Raw genomic sequence first — 25,987 nt, 5'->3', positions numbered from 1 at the left:
AATTGGAGAACTTTCAGTCAGTTTATACATCTAGAGGAATCTTTTTTAATTTTTTATTTTTGAGACAGAGTCTCACTCTGTCACCCAGGCTGGGGTGCAGTGGTGCAATCTCAGCTCACTGCAAACTCTGCCTCCTGGGTTCAAGCATTTCTCCTGCCTCAGCCTCCTGAGTAGCAGGCACTACAGTCACACGCCACCACACCTGGCTAATTTTTGTATTTCTAGTAGAGATGGGGTTTCACCATGTTGGCCAGGATGGTCTTGATCTCCTGACCTTGTGATCCACCTGCCTCAGCCTCCCAAAGTGCTGGGATTACAGGCATGAGCTAACATGCCCGGCCATATAGAGGAATCCTAATGAAAAATTAGAGACTCAAAAAGCTTTATAGTAATAGGAAAATAGTACCTGTTTGTTTTTATTATGATAATATACAAAGAGACACTGAAGGCTCTTCAACAATTCTGAATGTAAGAATGCAATTTTTAGGTAGAAAGTAACAGAGAAGAGAAAATAAGGAGAAAAAGTAATTAGAAATTGTTTCTTCAAAACATTAAGTATCAGCTTGGCATTATGCTTATGCCTATAATCCCAGCACTTTGGGAAGGTAAGGTGGGAGGATCACTTGAGGCCAGGGGTTCAAGACCAGCCTGGGCAACATAGTAAGACCCCCATTTCTAAAAAAAAAAAAAAGAGCCAGGCATGGTAGCATGTGCCTGTAGTCCTAGCTACTTGGGGGACTGAAGTGAGAGGTTCACTTGAGCCCAGGAGTTTGAGGCTACAGTGAGCCCTGATCATGCCACTGCACTCCATCCTGGGCAACAGAGTGAGACTCTGTCTCTTAAAAAATAAATAGGCTGGGTGCAGTGGCTCATGCCTGTAATCCTAGCACTTTGGGAGGCAGAGGCAGGCGGATCACCAGGTCAGGAGCTTGAGACCATCCTGGCTAACACGGTGAAACCTCATCTCTACTAAAAATACAAAAAATTAGCCGGGCATGGTGGCGGGCGCCTATAGTCCCAGCTACTCGGGAGGCTGAGGCAGGAGAACGGTGTGAACCCGACAGGCGGAGCTTGCAGTGAGCCGAGATGGTGCCACTGCACTCCAGCCTGGGCGACAGAGTGAGACTCCATCTTAAATAAATAAATAAATAAATACATAAATATCAAACTAGTCAGCTTCTTGTAGCAGAGAGCAGAGGGGAGGGTAGATCTGGAGAGGAAATATGAAATATCCAACAGCCATGAGTAGAAATTGATATGGGAAAGAGGAACAGGAAGATCAGTGATGGCTGACTAGAAACATTGGATGCCAGTTCTCCTCAGAGAGAAGAACCAAAGGTGAATAATCACGGCCCAAGTGGAATACTGAGGGAAGAGTGCCAGAACCCACAGGAAGAAGTTGGGGCACAGATAAAAGAGGGAAGCAAGAGTTTGGCAGAGATAATCCCCAAGGGACTTGCAGTCCTGTGGAAAGGGTAGGTGGGGATGTTTTTAGCTCCTTTCACTCACCCTTGCTGCAGCAGACTGCTGGTTTCCAAACTGTTGAAGAGCCCCTCTGCCCTCTTGAATTGGCACCAGTATGAGCAGTGATTTGAGAACTTCTTGAGGGCAGAGCACCAAGTTGCCAGCTCATGCAGGATTGCTCACCCTGCCCGTAGACCCGAGCTGAGGTGGTGGGTGCCATACTGGTTGTGCACCCATTGAGGGCCTCTGCCCTGCCCAAGGAATCTCAGTCCTTGTGTTGCTGCATTACTGGATCCCCTGTAAACATTCCCTAGCACCTGCTCAGGCTGTAGCAACCACAAAGGGCCAGTGGGATCCAGGGGGAGCTGTGGCATTGCTGGAGGTATAACCCTCAGGGCAAACTCTCCATAGGGGAAGGGAGTGTACACTGTGCCAAAGCACCCCTTGGGACAAAGGAGACGAGAGTACAGGGTCTCCTCTCCCTGAGAGCTCCCTGCTTGTGCACTTAAGGTGACTGTGCCCCTTCCAGCAGAGATGCAGGTGTGGTGCTGGAAGAGTGTGTTTCAACCCCAGTGGGCAGGCAGCATTGGTGCTCAAGAAGGGACATAGAGAGGGGGATTTCTCCCCTACAATCATTGCTGTGTACATAGCCAGGCTTTTCCTATGGGGGGTTGGCACAGGTGTGCCTATGGATGGTCAATGCAGGGCTATTAGGGGTGGGTGCACCCCAACTGGCAGTGTTCCCCCCACCACCCCAGGCCCAGCTTGCATGAAGAGTGGGGCCCGTCTCCCTCTCTATATGGAGCAACAGTTTTCCTGCAGTAGAGATCAACGAAGCCACAAAGTTGTCTGTGTTCAGCTGAAGGAAGAGGTTCCCACAGGAGGCCATTTCAGTGGAGGGCTCTGGGACAGGCATTTCTGTGGCCCTCAGCTATACTGCAGCCTAGAGATAAACGACATTGCCTATCTCAGGGTCACAAAGCCTCAGGACCGGGGTGTGATTGGGAGGCAAATCGCATTCCTGCTTGGTCAGGACATGGAGCTGGTGCAGCCCTCTCTGCCTATGATGGAAACCTCAGCGCATTTCACCACAAGCCCCCAACCAGCCTCATCAGGGTTTGTTTCCACTGTCACTGGGGTATCCGAAGGTGAGCTTAGCAGTCCAGCTGCACCCAGCTTCGTCCTCCTTTCCTGGAGTAAGTAGGGAACTCAGGGCACCCAGCATTCCACAGATCAGTCCACCCACAGATCAGCCCACCGCCTGAGACAAGAGACAGCCCCTCCCAGTAAACAAAGATTAAGCACGCACACACCCTCGGCATCTGGCTCTTACCCGTATTCGCCACCTGCTGGTCTAGAGATGGAACTGCACAACCCAATACAAAACCATTTGACAGAAGTGCACAGTGCTATGAACCAGGTAAGCTTCCTGAGACCTCCACAATCTCAGCCCTGAAGAAGGTAGTGAGCCTGCTAATATGCCCAGCACGGTGCTACTACAACCAGCATTTGAGAAAGCCACTGCAAAAAGGCTAACTATAACCAAGGAATTCATACAGAACTTTGGCCCCCTGACAGCACCCAGAATTGAAGCTAAACAACCATTCACAACACACATTACAGTCACACCCTCAAAGGGGATAATTCTTTTAAAAGTCCCATGCGATGAAAAGTAAATTCAAAAATAAGAAGTGAGAGATTCTCCAGATGAGAAAGAACCAATGTAAGAAGTCTGTCAGTATGAGGAAAGAGTGTTTCAACAACCTCAAAAGATTACATTAGCTCTCCAGCAATAGATAGTAACCAAAATGAAAATTCTGAAATTACAAAGAATTTTCAAAATATATATTGTAAGGAAGTTCAATGAGATCCAAGAAAAGGTGAAAAAACCAACATGAAGAAATTAGAGAAACAATTCAAGATATTAATGAAAAATTTACAAAAAAGAAGAAAATTTACTAAAAAGCTATTTTAAAAAATAGAACTTCTGCAAATGAAAAATGTATTATAGGAATTACAAAATACAGTTGAAAGACTTAGAAATAGACTAGACCAAGCAGAAGAAAAAAATTTAGCAGAAGAAGACAGGTCTTTTAATTTAACCCAGTCAGACAAAAATAAAGAAAAAAAATTTTTAAAAATGAGCAAAGCCTTCAAGAAATATGGGAATATGTAAGGTGGCCAATCCTATAAATGATAGGTATTCCTAAGAGAGAATAAGAAAAAGTAAAAATCTTTTGTTTTCTTTTTTTTTTGAGATGGAGTCTTGCTCTGTCGCACAGGTTGGAGTGCAATGGCGTAATCTCGGCTCACTGCAATCTCCACCTCCTGGGTTCAAGCCATTCTCCGACCTCAGCCTCCTGTGTAGCTGGGATTAACCATACCTGGCTAATTTTTGGATTTTTTTTTTTTTTGAGATAGAGTCTCACACTGTCGCCTGGGCTGCAGTGCAGTGGCCCAATCAGGGCTCACTGCAACCTCCACCTCCCAGGTTCAAGCGATTCTCCTGCCTTAGCCTCCCGAGTAGCTGGGACTACAGGCTCCTGCCACCACGCCTGGCTATTTTTTTTTTTTTTTTTTTTTTGTCTTTTTAGTAGAGACGGAGGTTCACTGTGTTGTCCAGGCTGGTCTCAAATGCCTGACCTTGCATCCACCTGCCTTGGCCTCCCAAAGTGCTGAGATTACAGCCATGAGCCACTGGGCCCGGCCAATGTGTGTACACCCATCATCACATTAGAACTAACATCCCCCTAGAATATTACGATTAATATCACAGGGTGTACACACATGGTGTACACTCACTGTGACATTAGAAATAACATCCTCCTAGAATATTACGATTAATATCACAGGGTATAAACACACGGTGTACACCCACTGTGACATTAGGTGTAACATCCCCCTAAAATATTACAAATAGTATCACAGGTTGTACACACATCGTGTAACCCACTGTGAAATTAGCAGTAACATTTCCCTAGGATATTACAAATAATATCACTGGTGGTTTACCCACATGGGGTACACCCCCTGTGACATTAGAAGTAACATCACTTTAGGATATTACAAGTAATATCATAGGGGGTGTGCACACATGATGGACATCCCCTGTGACATTAGGAATAACATCCCCCCGGGAGGCTGAGGCAAGAGAATTACTTGAAACCGGAAGGCAAAGGTTGCAGTGAGCTGAGATCGCGCCACTGCACTCCAGCCTGGGTGGAAGAGCAAAACTCCGTCAAAAATAAAAATAAATAAATAAATAAATAAAGGAATAACATCCCCCCTAGGATGTTATGAATAATATGACAGGGGGTGTCACCCCCTGTGATATTAGGAGTAACATCCCCATAGAATATTACGAATAGCACTGGCAGTTTACACACATGGGGTACACACCCTGTGACCTTAGAAGTAACATCTCCCTAGGATATTACAAAGAATATCACAGAAGGTGTACACACATGGTGTACAACTCCTGTGACATTAGAAGTAACATCACTTTAAGATATTACAAATAATATCACAAGGGTGTGCACACACGGTGGACATCCCCTGTGACATTAGAAATAACATCCCCCTAGGAGAGTATGAATAATATCACAGGGAGTGTACACATCCCTTGTGATATTAGGGGTAATATCCCTCTAGAATATTATGAATAATATTACAGGGCATGTACACACATGGTGTACACCTCCTGTGATATTAGGAGTAACATCTCACTAGAATATGACAAATAATATGACAGGTGATGTACACACATGGTGTACACCCCTTGTGACATTAGAAGTAACATCCACCTAGGATATTACAAATAATATCACAGGGGGTGTACACAGATGGTACCGTATGTGTAAACCTCCTGTGACAGTAGGAGAAACATCTTCCTAGCATATTACGAATAATATCACAGGGCGTGTACACACATCGTATACAACCCCTGTGACATTAGAAGTAACATCCCCTTTGGGAGGCCAAGGCGGGCGGATCACGAGGTCAGGAGATCGAGACCATCCTGGCTAACATGGTGAAACCCTGTATCTACTAAAAATACAAAAAAAAAAGTAGCCGGGCATGGTGGCAGGTGCCTGTAGTCCCAGCTACTTGGGAGGCTGAGGAAGGAGAATGGTGTGAACCCAGGAGGCGGAGCTTGCAGTGAGCCGAGATCACGCCACTGCACTCCAGCCCGGAAGACAAAGCAAGACTCTGTCTCAAAAAAAAAAAAAAAGTAGCATCCCTTTAAAATGTTAGGAATAATATCACAGGTGGTGTACACATGTGTTGTACACCTTAAGTTACATTAAGATTAACATCCCCCTAGGATATTATGAATAATATCACAGGGCTTGTACACATATGGTGTACACGTTCTGTGACATTATGAGTCAATGTCCCTGTAGGATATTAGGAATGATATCGCCCCCTGTGGTGTACACACATGGTACAACCTGTTTCGTAGCAGTAACATCCACCAAAATATTAGGGATAATATCCCCCTAGCATATTACGAATAATATCACAAGGGTTGTACACACATGTTATACAACTCGTGTGACATTAAAGGTAAAATCCCCAGAGGTTTTGATGAATAATATAACACGGGGGTGTACACACATAGTACACATCTTAAGTTACATTAGAAGTAACATCCCCAAGGATGTTATGAATATTACAGGGTGTGTACACATATGGTGTACACCTTAAGTTACATTAGGAGTAATATCCCCTTAGGATATTATGAATATTATCATAGGAGGTGTACACACATGGTGTACACTCCCTGTAACATTAAAAGTAACATTCCACTAGGATATTACAAATAATATCACAGGGGGTGTACACACATGGAGTATTGCCCCTGTGACATTAAGAGTAACATTCCCCTAGGATATTACAAATAATATCACAGGGTGTGCACCTTCTCTGACATTAGAAGTAACATCCCCCTAGGATATTAGGAAGAATATCACAGGGTGTACACCCTCTGTGACATTAGGAGTAACATCCCTCTATGATATTAGGAGTAATATTACAGGGTGTACACTCCTTGTGATATTAGTAGTAACATCCCCCTATGATATTATGAATAATATCACAGGGTGTGCAGCACCTGTGACATTAGGAGTAACATTCCCTTAGGATATTATGAATAATATCACAGTGTGTACACCCCCCTATGACATGAGGAGTAACATCTTTTTAGGATATTACAAATAATATCACAAGTTGTACACCCCCTGTGACATTAGGACTAATATCCCCATAAGATATTATGAATAATACCACAGGAAGTACACCCCTTGTGACATTAGGAGTAACAACCCAGTATGATACTATGAATAATATAACAGGGTGTAGACCCATTGTGACACTAGTAGTAACATTCCCCTAGGATATTACGAATAATATCACGGAGTGTACACCTCCTGTGACATTAGGAGTAATATTTTTCTAGTATATTATGAATAATATCACAGTGTGTACACCCCTTGTGATATGAGGAGTAACATCCTCCTAGGGTGTTATTTATAATATTACACGGTGTACACATTAGGAGAAACATCCCCCTAAGATATTACGAATAGTATCACAGGGTGTGTAGGTGATCCACCCACCTTGGCCTCCCAAAGTGCTGGGATTACAGGTGTGAGCCACCACACCCAGCTGTAAAAATCTTTTAAAACCTATTTGAGGAAATAATTCAGGAAAACTTCCCCGGGCTTGCTAGAGACTTAGACATAAAGAAAGACTTAGAGGTAAAGAAAGCTCAGAGAACAACATGCCTTGTTGAACTTTGCAAGACAAATCTCAACGAGTCATATTGCCATCAGACTATCCAAAGTCACTAGGAGGGAAAAAAAATTTTAAAAGCAGCAAGAGAGAAGCATCTAATCACTATAAAGTACTTCATAGCAGAAATCTTACAAGCCAGAAGATAGTAGGGTCCTATTTTCAGTCTTCTTAAGGAAAAAAACCTGCCAGCCAAGAATATTGTATCCTGCGCTAAGCTAAGTTTCATAAATGAAGGAGAAATAAGATCTTTCCCAGACAAGCAAACATAAAGGGAATTTGTTGCCACTAGACCAGACCTACAAGGAATGCTCAAAGTAGTTCTGAACATAGAAATGAAAGGATGATACTTGCCACCATAAAAGGACACAAAAGTACAAAACTCACAGATCTTATAAAGCTATTACACAATTGAAACTACAAAGCAGCTAGGTAATAATTAACATTATGACAGAAATAAAACCTCACATAACAATATTAACCTTGCATGTAAATCAACTAAATGCTCTACTTAAAATATATAGGCTAGCAGAACGGATTTTAAAAAAACAACAGGCCGCCGGGCGCGGTGGCTCACGCTTGCAATCCCAGCACTTTGGGAGGCCGAGGCGGGCAGATCACGAGGTCAGGAGATTGAGACCACAGTGAAACCCCGTCTCTACTAAAAATACAAAAAAATTAGCCGGGCGTGGTGGTGGGCACCTGTAGTCCCAGCTACTCGGAGAGGCTGAGGCAGGAGAATGGCGTGAACCCGGGAGGCAGAGCTTGCAGTGAGCCGAGATTGCGCCACTGCACTCCAGCCTGGGCAACAGAGCGAGATTCCATCTCAAAAAAAAAAAAAAAAAAAGGCCAGGTGTGGTGGCTCACAACTGTAATCCCCGCACTTTGGGAGGCTGAGGTGGGTGGATCATCTGACGTCAGCAGTTTGAGACCAGCCTGGCCAACATGGTGAAACTCTGTCTCTACTAAAAATCCAAAAATTTAGCCAGGCATGGTGGCACACACCTGTAACCCCAGCTACTTGGGAGGCTGAGGCAGGAGAATCGCTTGAACCCAGGAGGCGGAGGTTGCAGTGAGCCAAGATTATGACATTGCACTCCAGCCTCAGCAACAGAGTGAGACTTCATCTCAAAAATAAATAAATAAATAAAAATAACAACAACAAGATCCAATCATATGCTGCTTACAAGAAACCCACCTAATGAGTAGTCATTTACAGACTTAAAATAAAGGAGTGGATAGCCGGGCGTGGTGGCTCACGCTTGTAATCCCAGCACTTTGGGAGGCTGAGGCGGGCGGATCACGAGGTCAGGAGATCGAGACCACGGTGAAACCCCATCTCTACTAAAAATACAAAAAATTAGCCGGGCGTGGTGGCGGGCGCCTGTAGTCCCAGCTACTCGGAGAGGCTGAGGCAGGAGAATGGCGTGAACCCGGGAGGCAGAGCTTGCAGTGAGCCGAGATCGTGCCACTGCACTCCAGCCTGGGCGACAGAGCGAGACTCTGTCTCCAAAAAAAAAAATAAATAAATAAATAAAATAAAGGAGTGGAAAAAGAAATTCCACACAAATGGAAACCAAAAGTGAGTAAGAGTAGCTATACTTGTATCAGATAAAACATACTTTAAATCAACAACAGTTAAAAAAAAAAAAAGACAAAAGAGGTCATTATATAATGACAAAGATTTCAACAAGAAGATACAACAATCCTAAATATATATGCACTCAACACTGGTCCACTCAGATTCATAAAACAAATACTACCAGACCTAAGAAAAGAGATAGACAACAATACAACAGTACAACAGTAGGGGGACTTCAACATTCCACTTATAGCACTAGACAGATCACCAAGACAGAAAATCAACAAATAAACTCGATTAAAACTGAACTCTAGGCCAAATGAACCCCATAGATGTTTACAGAACATTCTACCCAAAATGGCAGAATATACATTCTTCTCATCTGTTCATGGAACATTCCCCAAAATAGACCATATCCTTGGCCAATAAGCAAGTCTCAACATATTTTGAAAAATCAAAATCATATCAAATATTTTCTCAGACCATGGTGGAATAAAACTAGAGATCAATGCCAAGAAGAACTCTCAAAACTATATAAATACGTGGAAATTTAACAACCTGCTCCTGAGTGATCTTTGGGTAAATGATAAAATTAAGATAGAAATTTTTAAACATTTTTCTTTTTCCTCTTCTTCTTCTTCTTGAAACAAGGTCTCACTGTGTCACCCACGTTGAAGTGTAATGGCATGACCATAGTTTATTACAGCCTCAAACTCCTAGGCTCAAGCGATCCTCCTGCCTCAACTTCCCAAGTACGTGGGACTACAGGCACATGTCACAATGCCTGGCTTTTTTTTTTTTTTTTTTTGAGACAGAGTCTCACTCTGTCGCCCAGGCTGGAGTGCAGTGGCATGATCTCAGCTCACTGCAACCTCTGCCTCCCAGGTTCAAGCAATTTTACTGCCTCAGTCTCCCGAGTAGCTGGGATTACAGGCATGCGCCACCATGGTCAACTAATTTTTATATTTTTAGTAGAGACAGGGTTTCACCATATTGGCCAGGCTGGTCTTGAACTCCTGACTTCGTGATCTGCCCACCTTGGCTTCCCAAAGTGCTGGGATTACAGGTGTGAGCTACCGCGCCTGGCCCAAATTTTTTTTTAAATTTTTTAATAGAGATGGAGTCTTGCCATGTTGCCCAAGCAGGTCTTAAACTTCTGGCCTCAAGTAATTCTCCCACTTTCACCTCCCAAAGTGCTGGGATTACAGTTGTGAGCTACTGTGCTCAGCCTAGAAATTTAAAAAATATTTGGAATGAATGAAAGCAGAGACACAACATACCAGAATCTCTGAGATACAGCAAAAGCAGTTGGAAGACGGAATTTTATAGCATTAAATGCTTACATCAGAAAGATAGAAAGATCTCACATTAACAACCTAATGTCGCACCTCAAGGAACTAGAAAAACAAGAACAAACCAAACCCAAAGCTATCAGAAAAAAGAGAAATAACAAAGATCAACCAGGTGCGGTGGCTCATGCCTGTAATCCCAGCATTTTGGGAGGCTGAGGCGGGTGGATCACCTGAGGTCAGGAGTTTGAGACCAGCCTGGCCAACATGGCGAAACCCCATCTCTACTAAAAATACAAAAATTAGTTGGGCATGGTGGCAGGCGCCTGTAATCCCAGCTACTTGGGAGGCTGAGGCAGGAGAATTGCTTGAACCCGAGAGGTGGAGGTTGCAGTGAGCCGAGATCGTGCCACTGCACTCCAGCCTGGGCAACAAGAGAGAAACTCTGTCTCCAAAAAAAAAAAAAAAAAAGGAAGAAAGAAAAATAACAAAGATCAGAGCAGAACTAAATGATATTGAGGCAAAAACAAAAACAAACAAAAACAAACAAACAAACAAAAACCAATACAGGCTCAATGCAGTGGCTCATGCCTGTAATCCCAGCACTTTGGGAGGCCAAGGCAGAAGGATTGCTTGAGCCCAGGAGTTTGAGACCAGCCTGGGCAAGATGATGAAACCCTGTCTCTACAAAAAATACAAAAATTAGCCAGGTGTGATGGCATGTGCCTGTAATACCAGCTATTCAGGAGGCAGAGGTGGAAGGATGGCTTGAGCCTGGGAGGGTGAGGTTGCAGTGAGCTGTATTGCGCCACTGCATTCCAGCCTGGGTGACAAAGCAAGACCCTGTCTCAAAAACCAACAACAACAATGGATCAATGAAATGAAAAGATTCTTTGAAAATATAAACAAATTGATAGAATGTTAGCTGGATTATCCAAGTAACAAAGAAGATTCATATAAGCACAGTAAGAAATGATAAAGTTGATGTTACAACTGATACCACCAAAATAAAAAAGATCATCAGAGACTACTATGATTATCTATATGTGCACAAACTAGAAAATCTAGAAGAAATGGATAAATACCTGGAAACATACAACCTCTCAAAGAATGAGCCAGGAAGAAATAGAAAATCCTGAACAGACCAATAATGAGCCATGAAATTGAATCAGTAACTAAAAAATCTCCCAACAAAAAGGCCTAGGGCCAGATGGATTTACAGCCTAATTTTATCAGACTTACAAAGAAGAACTGGTACCAGTTCTTCTACTGAAACTGTTCCAAAAATTCGAGAAGGGCATCCTGTCTAACGTATTCTACAAAGCTAGTATCACTGTGATACAAAAGGCAGGCAAGGACACAACAAAAAAGGAAAAACTATTGCATATATATATATACACACATATACATATATATACACATACATATATACACACATACATATATATACACACACATACATATACATATATATACACACACACACATACATATATATATATATATATATATATAGAGAGAGAGAGAGAGAGAGGGAGATGGAGTCTTGCTCTGTCACCCAGGCTGGAGCGCAGTGGCTCAATCTTGGCTCACTGCAACCTCTGCCTCCCGGGTTCAAGCAATTCTCCTGCCTCAGCCTCCTGGAGTAGCTGCACTGCAGGCACCCATGATCATGCCCAGCTAATTGTTGTATTTTTAGTAGAGACAGGGTTTCACCATTTTGGCCAGGCTGGTCATGAACTCCTGACCTCAGGTGATCCACCTGCCTTGGCCTCCCAAAGTGCTGAGATTACAGGCGTAAGCCACCGCACTGAGCCTAGCTGCCAATATTCTTGATGAACACAGATGTAAAAATTCTCACCAAAATACTAACAAATGAAATCCAACATCACATCGAAAAGATAATACAACACAATAACTAGGTTTTCTTCTAGGGATGCAAGGATGGTTCAACATACACAAATCAGTAAGCATGATTCAACACGTAAACAGAATTAAAAACAAAAAACCATATGACCCTCTCGATTGATGCAGAAAAAGCATTTGATAAAATTCAGCATCCCTTCCTGGTAAAAACCCTCAAACAAACTACCTCAAAATAATAAAACTCATATATGACAAACCCACAGACAACATCATACTGAATGGGGAAAAGTTGAAAGCATTCCCTTAAGAACTGGAACAAGACAAGGATGCCCACTTTCACCATTCCTATTTAATATAGTACTGGAAGTCCTAATTAGGGTAATCAGACAAGAGGAAGAAATAAAAGGCATCCAAATTAAAATTATATCTGTTCGCTGATGATTTGGTCTTTTATCTAAAAAACCTAAATAATCCTCCAAAAGACTCCTGGGTTTGATTAATGACTTCAGTAAAGTTTCAGGATATGAACTAATGTACCAAAATCAGTAGCATTTCTATATACCAACAATGCTTAAGCTGAGAACCAAATAAAGAACTCAATCCTACTTACAATAGTTAAAAGAAGAATAAAATACCTGGAAATACTTTTAACCAAGGAGTTGAAACATCTCTACAAGGAGAACTATAAAACACTGATGAAAGAAATTGTAGAGTAAACAAATGGAGAAACATCCCATGCTCATGGATTGAAAGAATCAATATCATTAAGATGACCATACTACCCAAAGCAATCTACAGATTCAAAGCAATTCCTATCAAATTACCAATGTCATTTTTCACAGAATTAGAAAAAGCAATCCTAAAGTTCATATGGAATCAAAAAACAGCTGGACTAGCCAAAGCAATCATAAGCAAAAAGAACAAAGCTGGAGGCATCACCTTACCTGACTCCAAATTATACTACAAGATAGAGTCACGGAAACAGTATGGTATTGATGTAAAAACAGACACTTAGATTAATGAAACAGAATAGAGAACATAGAAACAAAGCCACATACTTACAGCCAAATGATCTTCAACAAAGTTTATAGAAATATAAACTGGGGAAAGGATACCTTATTCAATAAATAGTGCTGGCAAAATTGGATTGCCATATGTAGAAGAATGAAACTGGATCCCTGTCTTGAGTTAATAAAAATTAACTCAAGATGGATTAAATCCTTAAATGTAAGACCTGAAATTATAAAAATCCTGGAAGAAAACCTAGAAAAAACTCTTTTAGACATTGGCCTAAGCAAAGAATTTTGAAATGTATTTGCTCAAAAGCAAATGCAACAAAAATAAACGTAGACAAATGGGGCCTAATTAAACTAAAAAGCTTCTGCACAACAAAGTAAATAATTGGCCAGGTGCAGTGGCTCACGTCTGTAATCCCAGCAGTTTGGGAATCTGAGTAGGGAGGATCACTCGATCCTAGGAGTTCAAGACGAGCCTGGGCAATATAGTTGGACTCTGTCTCTACAAAAAAATTAAAAGATTAGTTGGATGTGGTGGCACATGGCTACAGTTCCAGCTACTTGGGAAGCTGAGGTGGGAGGATCACTTGAGCCCTAGGGAGGTCAAGGTTGCTGTGAGCCATGATCACACCACTGCATTCCAGCCTGGGCAACAAAGCAAGACCCTGTCAGAAAAGAAAAGAAAAGAAGAGAGGAGAGGGGAGGGGAGGGGAGGGGAGGAAAGGGGAGAGGAGGGGAAGGAAGGGAAGGGGAGGGGAGGGCAGGGGAGGGGAAGGGAGTGGAGGGGAGGGGAGGGGAAGAGAGAGAGAGACAACCTACAGAATGGGAGAAAATATTTGCAAACTATACATCTGACAAAGGGTGGATATCCAGAATCTACAAGGCATTCAAACAACTCATCCAGAAAAAAAACATCATCAACAAATAGCCCCATTAGAAAGTTGGGAACGGAAATGAACAGGCATCTTTCTTTTCCTTCCTTCCTTCCATCCTTCTTTCTTTCCTTCCTTCTCTCTCTCCCTCTTTCTCTATCTCTCCCCTTCCTTCCTCCTTCCCTCTCTCCCTCGTTCCCTCCCTTCCTCCCTCTTTCATTTCTTTCTCTCTCTCTCCCTCCTTCCTTCCTTCCTCCCTCTTTCCTTCTTTTCTTCCCCTCTCCCTCTCTCCTTTCGGATAGGGTCTCCTTCTGTCACCCGGGCTGGAGTGCAGTGACACCATCTCAGCGCCTCACTGCAATCTCCACTTCCCAGGTTGAAGTGATTCTCTTGCCTCAGCCCCCCGAGCAGTTGTGATTACAGGCGCCTGCTGCCACGCCAGCTGATTTTGGTGTTTTTAGTAGAGGAGGTTTCACCACGTTGGCCAGACTGGTCTTGAACTCCTGACTTCAAGTGATCTGCCTGCTTCAGCCTCCCAAAGTGCTGGGATTACAGGCATGAGCCACCACACCCATCAGCATTTTTCAAAAGAAGACATACATGTGACTAACATGAAAAATGCTCAAGAATATTAATTATCAGAGAAATGCACATTAAAACTACAATGATCATGCTGGCGCTTTGGGAGGATGAGGTGGGAGGATTGCTTGAGACCAGGAGTTTGAGACCAGCCTGGGCAACACAGCAAGATCCTATCTCCATTAAAAAAAAAGAAAGAAACACAATGTGTTACCAGTCAGAATAGCTATTATTGAAAAGTAAAAAACCAACAGATGTTGGTGATGATGTGGAGAATAGGAACACTTATATGCTGTTGGTGGAAATGTATATTAGTACAACTTCTATGGAAAACAATATGGAGACTTCTCAAAGAACTAAAAATAGAACTACCATTCAACCCAACAATCTCACTACTTGGTATCTACCTAAAAGAAAATAAATTATAGCAATAGATATCTTCACTTATATGTTTATCTCAGCACTATTCACAATAACAAAGATGGAATCCATGGACTACTACTCAGCCATAAATAAAAATGAAATCTTATCTTTTGTAAGAACATGGATGCAACTAGAGGTCATTATCTTAGGTGAAATAACTCAGAGACAGAAAGTCAGAAACAGCATGCTCTCACTTCTGGGTAGAAGCTAAATAATGTGTACACACGGACACAGAAAGCGGAATAATAGACATTGGGTGGGAAGAGGGTAATTGATGAATAATTACTTTATAGGTATAATGTACACTATTTGGGCAATGGGTACATTAAAAGCCCAGTCTTCACCACTATGCAATATATTCATTAGCAAAATAGCACTTGTACTCACTAAACCTTTTTAAAAAATTAAATATCAAGAAAGCCAGAGTTGTCTGAGCATGGTGGCTCACTGATCCTGTAATCCCAGCACTTTGGGAGGATGAGGTGGGAGGATCACTTGAGCCCAGGAGTTTGAGAACAGCTTGGGCAACATAGTGGGACCCCCAACTCTATCAAATAATAACAATAATAAGATGGGTGTGGTGGTGTGTCCGGAATTGGTTCCTTCTGGTGGGTTCTTGGTCTTGCTGACTTCAAGAATGAAGCCGCAGATCCTCGTGGTGAGTGTCACAGCTCTTACAGATGGTGTGTCCAGAGTTTGTTCCTTCAGGTGTTCAGATGTGTCCAGAGTTTTTTCCTTCTGGTGGGTTCGTGATCTCACTGACTTCAGGAGTGAAGCCGCAGACCTTAGCAGTGGGTGTTGCAGCTCCTAAAGGCGGTGCCTCAGGAGTTGTTTGCTCCTTCCAGTGGGTTTGTGGTCTCACTGACTGCAGGCATGGAGCCGCAGACTCTCGCAGTGAGTATTACAGCTCATAAAGGTAATGCGGACCCAAAGAGTGAGCAGCAGCACGATTTATTCCCACGACCAAAATAAGAGAGACTCCACACACTGGAAGGACACCGGAGTGGGTTGCCGCTGCTGGTGCAGGTGGCCAGCTTTTATTCCCTTATTTGGCCCTGCCCACATCCTGCTGATTGGTCCATTTTACAGAGTGCTGATTGGTCCATTTTACAGAGCCCTGATTGGTCTATTTTACAGAGTGCTGACTGGTTCATTTTACAGAGTGTTGATTGGTCCATTTTAGAGCGTGCTGATTGGTGTGTTTTTACAGAGTAGTGATTGGTGCATTTACAATCCTTTAGTTAGACACAAAAGTTCTCCAAGTCCCCACCCGACCCAGAAGCCCAGCTGGCTTCACAACTTTCAGTGGCATGCACCTGTAGTCCCAGCTACTGGGGAGGATGAGGCAGAAGGATCACTTGAGCCCAGGAGGTCAAGGCTGCAGTGAGCTGTGATCACACCACTGCACTCTAGCCTGAGTGACAGAATGAGACCCTGACCGCTCCAAAAAACAAAACACCAAAAAGAAAGCCAAAGTCAATAACGTTTTTTTTAAACCCTAAAGCCTAACTTTGCACATAAAAGGCTTTCATGGAACGCTGCTAAACTTTAATAGAATCCTGGCAAATGCTAGGGTTCCATGAAAATGTTTGAATGACTATACAGACACCTCTTCTGATGTCTCAGAAATTATAAATTATATTTTACTGTGGGACGAAAGTGAAGTCATAAGGTAGCAGAGTCATGCTTATTCAGGCCTGGCTTTGGTATTTGCATTGTCCTGGAGAGGAGTTACCGGTAGGCTTTCTGCCAAGCCCAAACCTTCTCAGCCCATGGAAAGCATTGGACTCTTTAAATGGTGTTTACAGAGCCTGTCCTACTAAGTATTCATAATCAATAAGAAGATGTTGACTGGGCATGGTGGCTCACGCCTGTAATCCCAGTACTTTGGGAGGCTGAGGCGGGCGGATCACCTGAGGTCAAGTCTGAGACCAGCCTGGCCAACATGGTGAAACCCCATCTCTACTAAAAATACAAAAATTAGCTGGGCATGGTGGTGCACGCCTGTAACCCAAGCTACTTGGAAGGCTGAGGCACGAAAATTACTTGAACTTGGGAGGCAGAGGTTGCAGTGAGCTGAGATCATGCCACTGCACTCCAGCCTGGGCAACAGAGCAAGACAGTCTTGAAAAATGAAAAAAAAAAAATACAAATACAAAAATTAGCCAGGTGTGGTGGCACACACCTGTAGTCCCAGCTACTCGGGAGACTGAGGCAGAATTGCTTGAGCCACTGGGAGGCAGAGAGGTTGCAGTGAGCCGAGATGGTGCCACTGCACTCCAGCCTGGGCGACAGAGCTAGACTCTGTCTCAAAAAAAAAAAAAAGAAAAGAAAAGAAAAAGAAAGAGAAAGAAAAAGAAAAAAAATGTTATGAACCAAATTCAACAAGAGAGATACCTATCCTTCGAAAAGAATGAAGAGGCCTCCAGTTACTAGAACATGGAACAAGAGAGCCGCCTAGTGGTCAAAGTGGTGCAGAGACTTGCCCCTGAGCACCAGAGAAACGGTGATTATAGTGTTTTATTAACATAATTGAAAAAGTAAGGAATAGAAACACTGCAGTAAAAAACAAAAAAGTAAAAGCATTGAAGAAAGACCTATTTTCCAAACTTACCTTCACTCTTTCTGAAACCATGGTGTTGAATGTAGGTAATACTGGTACTCATTTAAAGTTCTCTGTATATATTGCACATCCATATATTCCCTCAGTGCTTATTATTTTGTCCTTTTTAACCTGAAAGATGTGCACAAATCTCACAGAATAACTAAATAAATTGCCTGCAGTTAAATTACTTTCCAGCACATTGAGTGACTCAGATGGATTAAGAAGCCTGGTTAATAGAGGTTAAATGAGAATGTGCTTTAAAATAAAAAGACTATTTTGGTATCATAATAGCATTAAATTAAATATTGGTACTTCAGGAACAGAAAAAACTGTTAAGACTCCCTCCCTGATGCAAAAGGCTGACAATTTAGTAAGGAAATATATAAGCAGCTTAATAAAGTGTGAAGTAGAGATAGAGTAAGACACGTTTGGGAAGGTACATGGCTACTATATGGTAGGAAACTTGGAATTTGAGGTTGAGTAGCTTGAACCCGGTGTGCTGGTAAGAGCATCAAGAAAGATGACTTGCAGCAAAGTATAAAATTGCTTGGATAAGGGAGAAACTATATAAAAAAAAGGAAGACCAAGGTTACAGTGGGGTTTTGAAACTCAGCTAAGAAAGAGCAGTGGGAGTTAAGACAAGGAGATGTAGTACTTTTTACTTACTTTTTTTAAAAAATTTTACTTTTCTAAAAGTGAGGTGTGACTTCTAGATGGCATCACCAAGTGTCATGGATAAGCCGATTTACTAAAAAAACAAAAACAAAAACAACAAAAAAAACATTTTTCTTTTTTCTTTTTCTTTTCTTTTTTTTTTGTGGGGGGGGGGGGGGGAAGGGTCTTGCTCAGTCACCCAGGCTGGAGTGCAGTGGCGCTATCTTGGCTCACTGCAACCTCTGCCTCCCGGGTTTCAGCAATTCTCCTGCCTCAGTCTCGCAAGTAGCTGGGAATACAGGCGCATGCCACTACACCTGGTTAATTTTTGTATTTTCAGCAGAAATGGGGTTTCACTATGTTGGCCAGGCTCGTCTCAAACTTCTGACCTCAGGTGATCCACTTGCCTCGGCCTTCCAAAGTGCTGGGATTACGGGCGTGAGCCACTGCGCCCGGCCAATAAAATGTTTATTTAAAAAAATAGTAGTTCCAAAGTTCTGCATGACATATAAAGAGAATAATGCATTTCCTTAAATACTTTTTTCCTTACGAATTTAAGCATATTTTCCATGACATTTTATATAAACGATTGATTAGTTCAATCATCATTGAAAAAGTTGGTAAACAAAGGAGAACTTCCCTTTTATCTGTCCCATTTATCACACTTTCAAAAAGAACTTAAATAGGCCAGGCGCAGTGGCTCATGCCTGTAATCCCAGCACTTTGGGAGGCTGAGGTGGGAGGATCATGAGGTCAGGAGATCGAGACCATCCTGGCTAACACGGTGAAACCCTGTCTCTACTAAAAATACACACACACACACACAAAAATTAGCCAGGCGTGCTGGCGGACACCTGTAGTTCTAGCTACTTGGTAGGATGGCGCCACTGCCCTCCAGCCTGGGCAACAGAGCAAGACTGTGCCTCAAAAAAAAAATCAAACATACAAATAAGGGATGCTTGTTTCCTTGAATAGGAAATAGTTTTGGGGTTTTGTCACCTTTTCTAAGTAGGTAGACAGGAATGGAACAGCTCCAGGGTTGGAAAATTAGCTAGTTGAGGACTTGATGGGAAAGGGAAGCACTGGGCAAGAGAAGGGAGCTGTCCTTGGAAGATCACATATCTGCAACTGATACAACCCCCTCTCCATCTTTCCAGCACCCACCGTTTCAGAACACAGTGTTCCTTTCAAGGCTGCTCTTCATACTTTTTTTTTTTTTTTTTTTTTGAGACGGAGTTTTTGCTCTTGTTGCCCAGGCTGGAGTACAGTGGCACAATCTTGGCTCACTGCAACCTCTGCCTCCCGGGTTCAAGTGATTCTCCTGCCTCAGCCTCCCGAGTAGCTGGGATTACAGGCATGTGCCACCACACCCGGCTAATTTTGAATTTTTAGTAGAGACGGGGTTTCTCCATGTTGGTCAGTCTGGTCTCAAACTCCCAACCTCAGGTGATCCGCCCACGTCGGCCTCCCAAAGTGTGGGGATTACAGGCATGAGCCACCACGTCCAGCTTCCATGCTTATTTTACAGTGCAGGCACAGGGCCACTTCATCAAAATTTCCTAATACAAATGCTGTGTGCAACAAGTTGGTCTCATAACGCATTCATTTAAAAAGATCAAACTGAATTTCTGAGTGACTTACCCGGGGAAGGCTCGGTTCTTGAAGCATCTCTACAGGGACCATAGGTGAAAGTTGTCTACCTATATTTTCGGAACCAAAAATTTGAACACATGATGTAATAACAAGAAAATATATAAAAATTTTTCTATTTTTAGAACTTATAAAGGCAGGACCCTTTGTCAGCTGCACATCCCCTGACATTTTTCATTAACCTCCCTTTCCAAATTAGAACCCTGAAGTTAAGTCTTTCTCTCTCCAATGCTCATCTTAATGGTTCACTGGGCCCTACTGATTCTCTTTAACCCAGACCCAACCTGCTCCCTCTTCTCTGCCATCACTGACTCTACCTTGGTTTAAGGCTTTCATTATCTCTCACCAGCACCATACTGTTCTATGTATTTCTTTCTTTTTATTTTTTTTTAATAGAGACAGGGTCTTGCTATGTTGGCCAGGTTGGTGTTGAACTCTTGGCCTTAAGCAATCTTCCTGCCTTGGCCTCCCATAGGGCTAGGATTACAGGTGTGAGCCACCAGGCCTGGCCAGGTATATGTATTTCTATGTTTCTCCCTTCCTCTCAGTTCATCCTATATACTACTAACTGAGTTACCTATTTTGAAACCTCATTGTTTAAATTCTTCCATGACTTCTAGGATAAGTTGAAACTCTAAGAACAGCATGCTAACCCTTCTGTGATAGCTGTGTGTGTAGTCATCTCTCTCCATCCTTCCATGTAACATCTCATATCCTACTCTCATTGAATGTCCTCTCATCCCCCTGAAAAAACTCTACCCTCTCAGGCTTTCTAGAGCTTTGTGGATGCTGTAACTCTGCTTAGAGAGTCATTGCTCATCTCTTAATTCTTTTTTTTTTTTTTTACTTTTATAGTTATATATTATAAATATCAATATATCAATATCAATATATATGAACATATTATAAATATAAGTATACTGTGTCTATATTATATAGAATGCAATTAAATTAGATATACTTATAATACTATTTATATATTACATATGATTATGTCTTATATGTTATGGTTTCACAGTTATATATTTATGTAGTATGTACCTTGCATTTCTGGAATAATTTAGAACAATGAGAGGTTTAGAAGTTTAAAATTTAGAAACCATACTATAGTTTTCTGCTTGACATTAAAAACAAACAGATTCAGAAACATTAATCTTATTTCTTATCATAAAATGGAAGATTCCACAAGTAAATGTTATAATGAACACTAGCCTTTATGTGCCCTACTTTTTCTTTTTTTTTTTTCTTTTTTTTCTTTTTTTTTTTTATTAATTTTTGCATACAAAAACAATAAACATTTTCTAAAAATACATACAAACAAAAAGATGCGTATCAAACATATTAGGAAGGTTGCACATGGGAAGTCGGGGAATAGAAATGGGGGGTGGGAGTTAAAATAAATGAGAGAGGGACTTTATATGGATCAGTGATAATAACTCAATCCTCTATTTGACAAAGAAGAGGGAGAAGGAAGAGGAAGAAAAAGAAAGTGGGATAAAGGATCAGAAAGGGAAGAAAATAAAAAAAATTAGAGTATGACTCCAGGGTAGACCTGTTTTGTTGTCACTGAGTTGGTTGGTTGGTTTGTCTGTTGTATTCTTCATGTTTCGCCAAGTTGGCCAGACTGGTCTCGAACTCCTAGCCCGAAGTGATCAACCCGCCTCGCCCCCCAGAGTGCCGGGACCACAGGCGTGAGCCACCACGTCCAGCCCCCACATTGCTTCTGGCCTCCGTGGTAGACCTCCCAGAAGGAGCGGCCAGGCAGAAGAGCTCCTCACTTCTACCCAGACACGGGGCGGCCGGGCAGAGGAGCTCCTCACTTCCCAGACGGAGCGGCCAGGCAGAGACGCTCCTCACTTCTTCCCAGACGATAGGTGGCCGGGCAGAGGCGCTCCTCACTTCCCAGACGATGGGTGGCCGGGCAGAGGCGCTCCTCACTTCCCAGACGATGGGTGGCCGGGCAGAGGCGCTCCTCACCTCCCAGACAATGGGTGGCCGGGCAGAGGCACTCCTCACTTCCCAGATGGGGCAGCCGGGCAGAGGCGCTCCTCACTTCCCAGATGATGGGTGGCTGGGCAGAGGCGCTCCTCACCTCCCAGACGATGGGTGGCCGGGCAGAGGCGCTCCTCACTTCTTCCCGGACGGGGCGGCCGGGCAGAGGCGCTCCTCACTTCTTCCCGGACGGGGCGGCCGGGCAGAGGCGCTCCCCACTTCTTCCCGGACGGGGCGCCCGGGCAGAGGCGCTCCCCACTTCTTCCCGGACGGGGCGGCCGGGCAGAGGCGCTCCCCACTTCTTCCCGGACGGGGCGCCCGGGCAGAGGCGCTCCCCACTTCTTCCCGGACGGGGCGGCCGGGCAGAGGCACTCCTCACTTCTTCCCGGACGGGGCGGCCGGGCAGAGGCGCTCCTCAGTTCTTCCCTGACGGGGCGGCCGGGCAGAGGCGCTCCTCAGTTCTTCCCTGACGGGGCGGCCGGGCAGAGGCGCTCCTCACTTCTTCCCGGACGGGGCAGCCGGGCAGAGGCGCTGCTCACTTCCCAGACGATGGGTGGCCGGGCAGAGGCACTCCTCACTTCCCAGACGGTTGGTGGCCGGGCAGAGGCGCTCCTCACTTCCCAGACGGGGCGGCCGGGCAGAGGCGCTCCTCACTTCCCAGACGGTGGGTGGCCGGGCAGAGGCGCTCCTCACTTCCCAGACGATGGGTGGCCGGGCAGAGGCGCTCCTCACTTCCCAGATGGGGCGGCCGGGCAGAGGCGCTCCTCACTTCTTCCCGGACGGGGCGCCCGGGCAGAGGCGCTCCTCATTTCTTCCCAGACGGGGCGGCCGGGCAGAGGCGCTCCTCACTTCTCAGACGGGGCGGCCGGGCAGAGGCGCTCCTCACTTCTTCCCGGACGGGGCGGCCGGGCAGAGGCGCTCCTCACTTCCCAGACGATGGGTGGCCGGGCAGAGGCGCTCCTCACCTCCCAGACGGGGCGGCCGGGCAGAGGCGCTCCTCACTTCCCAGACGGGGCGGCCGGGCAGAGGCGCTCCTCACTTCTTCCCGGACGGGGCGGCCGGGCAGAGGCGCTCCTCACTTCCCAGACGGGGCGGCCGGGCAGAGGCGCTCCTCACTTCCCAGACGGGGCGGCCGGGCAGAGGCGCTCCTCACTTCTTCCCGGACGGCGCGGCCGGGCAGAGGCGCTCCTCACTTCCCAGACGATGGGTGGCCGGGCAGAGGCGCTCCTCACCTCCCAGACGGGGCGGCCGGGCAGAGGCGCTCCTCACTTCTTCCCGGACGGGGCGGCCGGGCAGAGGCGCTCCTCACTTCTTCCCGGACGGGGCGGCCGGGCAGAGGCGCTCCTCACCTCCCAGACGATGGGTGGCCGGGCAGAGGCGCTCCTCACCTCCCAGACGGGGCGGCCGGGCAGAGGCGCTCCTCACTTCCCAGACGGGGTGGCCGGGCAGAGGCGCTCCTCACTTCCCAGACGATGGGTGGCCGGGCAGAGGCACTCCTCACCTCCCAGACGGGGCGGCCGGGCAGAGGCGCTCCTCACTTCCCAGACGGGGCGGCCGGGCAGAGGCGCTCCTCACTTCCCAGACGGTGGGTGGCCGGGCAGAGGCGCTCCTCACTTCCCAGACGGTGGGTGGCGGGGCAGAGGCGCTCCTCACTTCCCAGACGATGGGTGGCCGGGCAGAGGCACTCCTCACTTCCCAGACGATGGGTGGCCGGGCAGAGGCGCTCCTCACTTCCCAGACGATGGGTGGCCGGGCAGAGGCGCTCCTCACTTCCCAGACGGGGCGGCCGGGCAGAGGCTCTCCTCACTTCCCAGACGGTGGGTGGCCGGGCAGAGGCGCTCCTCACTTCCCAGACGGTGGGTGGCGGGGCAGAGGCGCTCCTTACTTCCCAGACGGTGGGTGGCCGGGCAGAGGCGCTCCTCACTTCCCAGACTGTGAGTGGCCGGGCAGAGGCGCTCCTCACTTCCCAGACGGTGGGTGGCCGGGCAGAGGCGCTCCTCACTTCCCAGACGGGGCGGCCGGGCAGAGTTGCTCCCCACCTCCCAGACGGGGCGGCGGCCGGGCAGGGGCTGCAATCCCAGCACCCTGGTAGGCCAAGGCAGGCGGCTGGGGGGCGGAGGCTGCCGCGAGGCCAGACCACGCCACCGCACTCCAGCCTGGGCAACACCGAGCACTGGGTGAGCGAGACTCCGTCTGTAGTTCCAGTAGCTCGGGAAGCTCAGGCGGGCAGAGCACTCGGCGTGAGGAGCTGGCGACGAGCGTGGCCAAGATGGCGAACGCGTGCCTGCCGCGAAAGGAGAAAAGGCAGGCAGCGGTGGCGCGCGGCGGCAGACCCAGGCAGTCCGCGGCGCGGGCAGCCGCAAGCCGAGTAGATTGCAGCCTGGGCCAGAGAGGGAAAAGAAGAAAGAGAAAGAAAAGAAAGAAAGAAAGAAAGGAAGGAAGGAAGGAAGGAAGGAAGGAAGGAAGGAAGGAAGGAAGGAAGGAAGGAAGGAAGGAAGGAAGGAAGCGCTCATCTCTTAATTCTTATTCACATTTTGACAGTCATCATAGTTATCAAAAAGTTACCCAATTCAGCAAGACTGGATTAAGTATCTTTGCCATGTACTCCCACAACACCCTGGGCTTTCACTTCCATAACAATTGGATTTGTACTACAATTTTCTCCAAATCTACTGTGAGCAACTTGAAAGCAGGGCTGTTTATCTCCTAGAATAGTATTTGCCACACATTAGATGTTCAAAAAAATTTTTCTGATGCCCCTTGAAAATGGGACTTACTGGTCACAATGGAAATTGCATTTTATTTGGAGTTTCTCTCATGTCCCCAGTGCAATCCCTCCTCTTCTAATCTATCCTGCATACTTGTCAGTCCAAACCTCGTCGCATTGCTTCTATCAAGGTCCTTTCTTCCTCAGAAACTTTGTTCTCCCTATTGTCTCTGATAGCAGCCCAAACACTTGGATCTGGCTTTCAAAAATTATACTATCTGTTTGAATCTACTTTGTCTGTTTTATTTCCAGTCCATGTCCTCTCTTACTTCTGGTCACTTCAAATATTGTCTACACTTTCTTTTCTTTTTTTTTTTTTTTTGAGATGGAGTCTTGTTCTGTCGCCCAGGCTGGAGTACAATGGCGCCATCTTGGCTCACTGCAATCTCCACCTCCTGGGTTCAAGCGATTGTCCTGCCTCAGTCTCCTGAGTAGCTGGGATTACAGGCACATGCCACCATGCCTGACTAATTTTTGTACTTTTAGTAGAGACAGGGTTTCACCATGTTGGTCAGGCTGGTCTCGAACTCCTGACCTCCTGATCCACCTGCCTTGGCCTCCCAAAGTGCTGGGATTACAGATGTGAGCCACCGTGCCCTGTCTGTCTTCACTTTTTCTATTGATGTCTCATCCATCTTTTCGAGACCCTGTTCAACATCATTTCCTCAACTGAAGTCTTCTTTGGCTCTTCAAACACATATTGAGCATATAATTTACCACTTATTTGGGCACTTACATGACATCTTACTTCAATGCAACAATTTCCTGGATAGGCATGGAGGAGATAAGGCCAACCCAGGAAATTGTCGGGTAAGGGAAGGCAGGGATCATATTATACTTTTTGGTATTTCTCAGTACAGCAATGATTCAATTTTGGAAAAGTGAGTAATAATAAATCATATCCATAAAATGAAACCTGCTAAAATATAAAATTTGGCCTTTGATCTGAAAGATGTTGTAGAATAAAGAGGAAGATTAATCACTAGTTTACTAGCTGTTTTGCAGAGAAGGATGTAAACCAGGTAGATCAGATAGGTATAGGTGTAAATGAGAATATTTTACTTGTGGCAAGTCATTATTAAAAGGTTCAGCAGATTATTATTACACATTTTTCCCAGGTCATCACATTTTCTCTAAGGACATTCAGGTATAATTTTGAATATTACATAGTGGGTTCTGTAGAAAACTGCAATGGTATCCCGTAACATACCAGATTGTAAGGTTATGCAGATGCATATGAGTCCAAATGAAAAGGATACCCCAAATCTCTTCCATCCCTAAAATAAAGTATTACTTAGGTGACAACAGAGCCTATGGGAGTAGGTCATGTTTTCCACAAGCTAAAGTTCCCTTGGCATATAGGTAAAAGTGGCCCAGCACCCTTTTAAGGATGGTTGCCCATGGATCGACACGAGATCCTGCTCCAGGACACTTC

The 25,987-nt window shown here is 45.1% G+C and overlaps 1 long non-coding RNA gene across 1 annotated transcript; it reads right to left on the bottom strand.

The window, feature by feature from the left end:
* Window positions 1-14,732: 14,732 nt before the first annotated feature.
* On the bottom strand, window positions 14,733-24,272 carry LOC134737369 (uncharacterized). The gene is made up of 3 exons (XR_010122211.1): window positions 21,346-24,272; window positions 19,785-19,843; window positions 14,733-18,237 (listed from the first exon to the last, which is right to left on the bottom strand). It is a non-coding gene; the product is annotated as an uncharacterized lncRNA (long non-coding RNA).
* Between the last annotated feature and the right edge of the window lie 1,715 nt (window positions 24,273-25,987).

Source organism: Symphalangus syndactylus, chromosome 8 (genome assembly GCF_028878055.3).
Source record: "Symphalangus syndactylus isolate Jambi chromosome 8, NHGRI_mSymSyn1-v2.1_pri, whole genome shotgun sequence".
NCBI classification, from domain to species: domain Eukaryota; kingdom Metazoa; phylum Chordata; class Mammalia; order Primates; family Hylobatidae; genus Symphalangus; species Symphalangus syndactylus.
The sequence above is the reverse complement of the archived record's forward strand: the minus strand, read 5'-3'. Positions and strand labels throughout refer to the sequence as shown.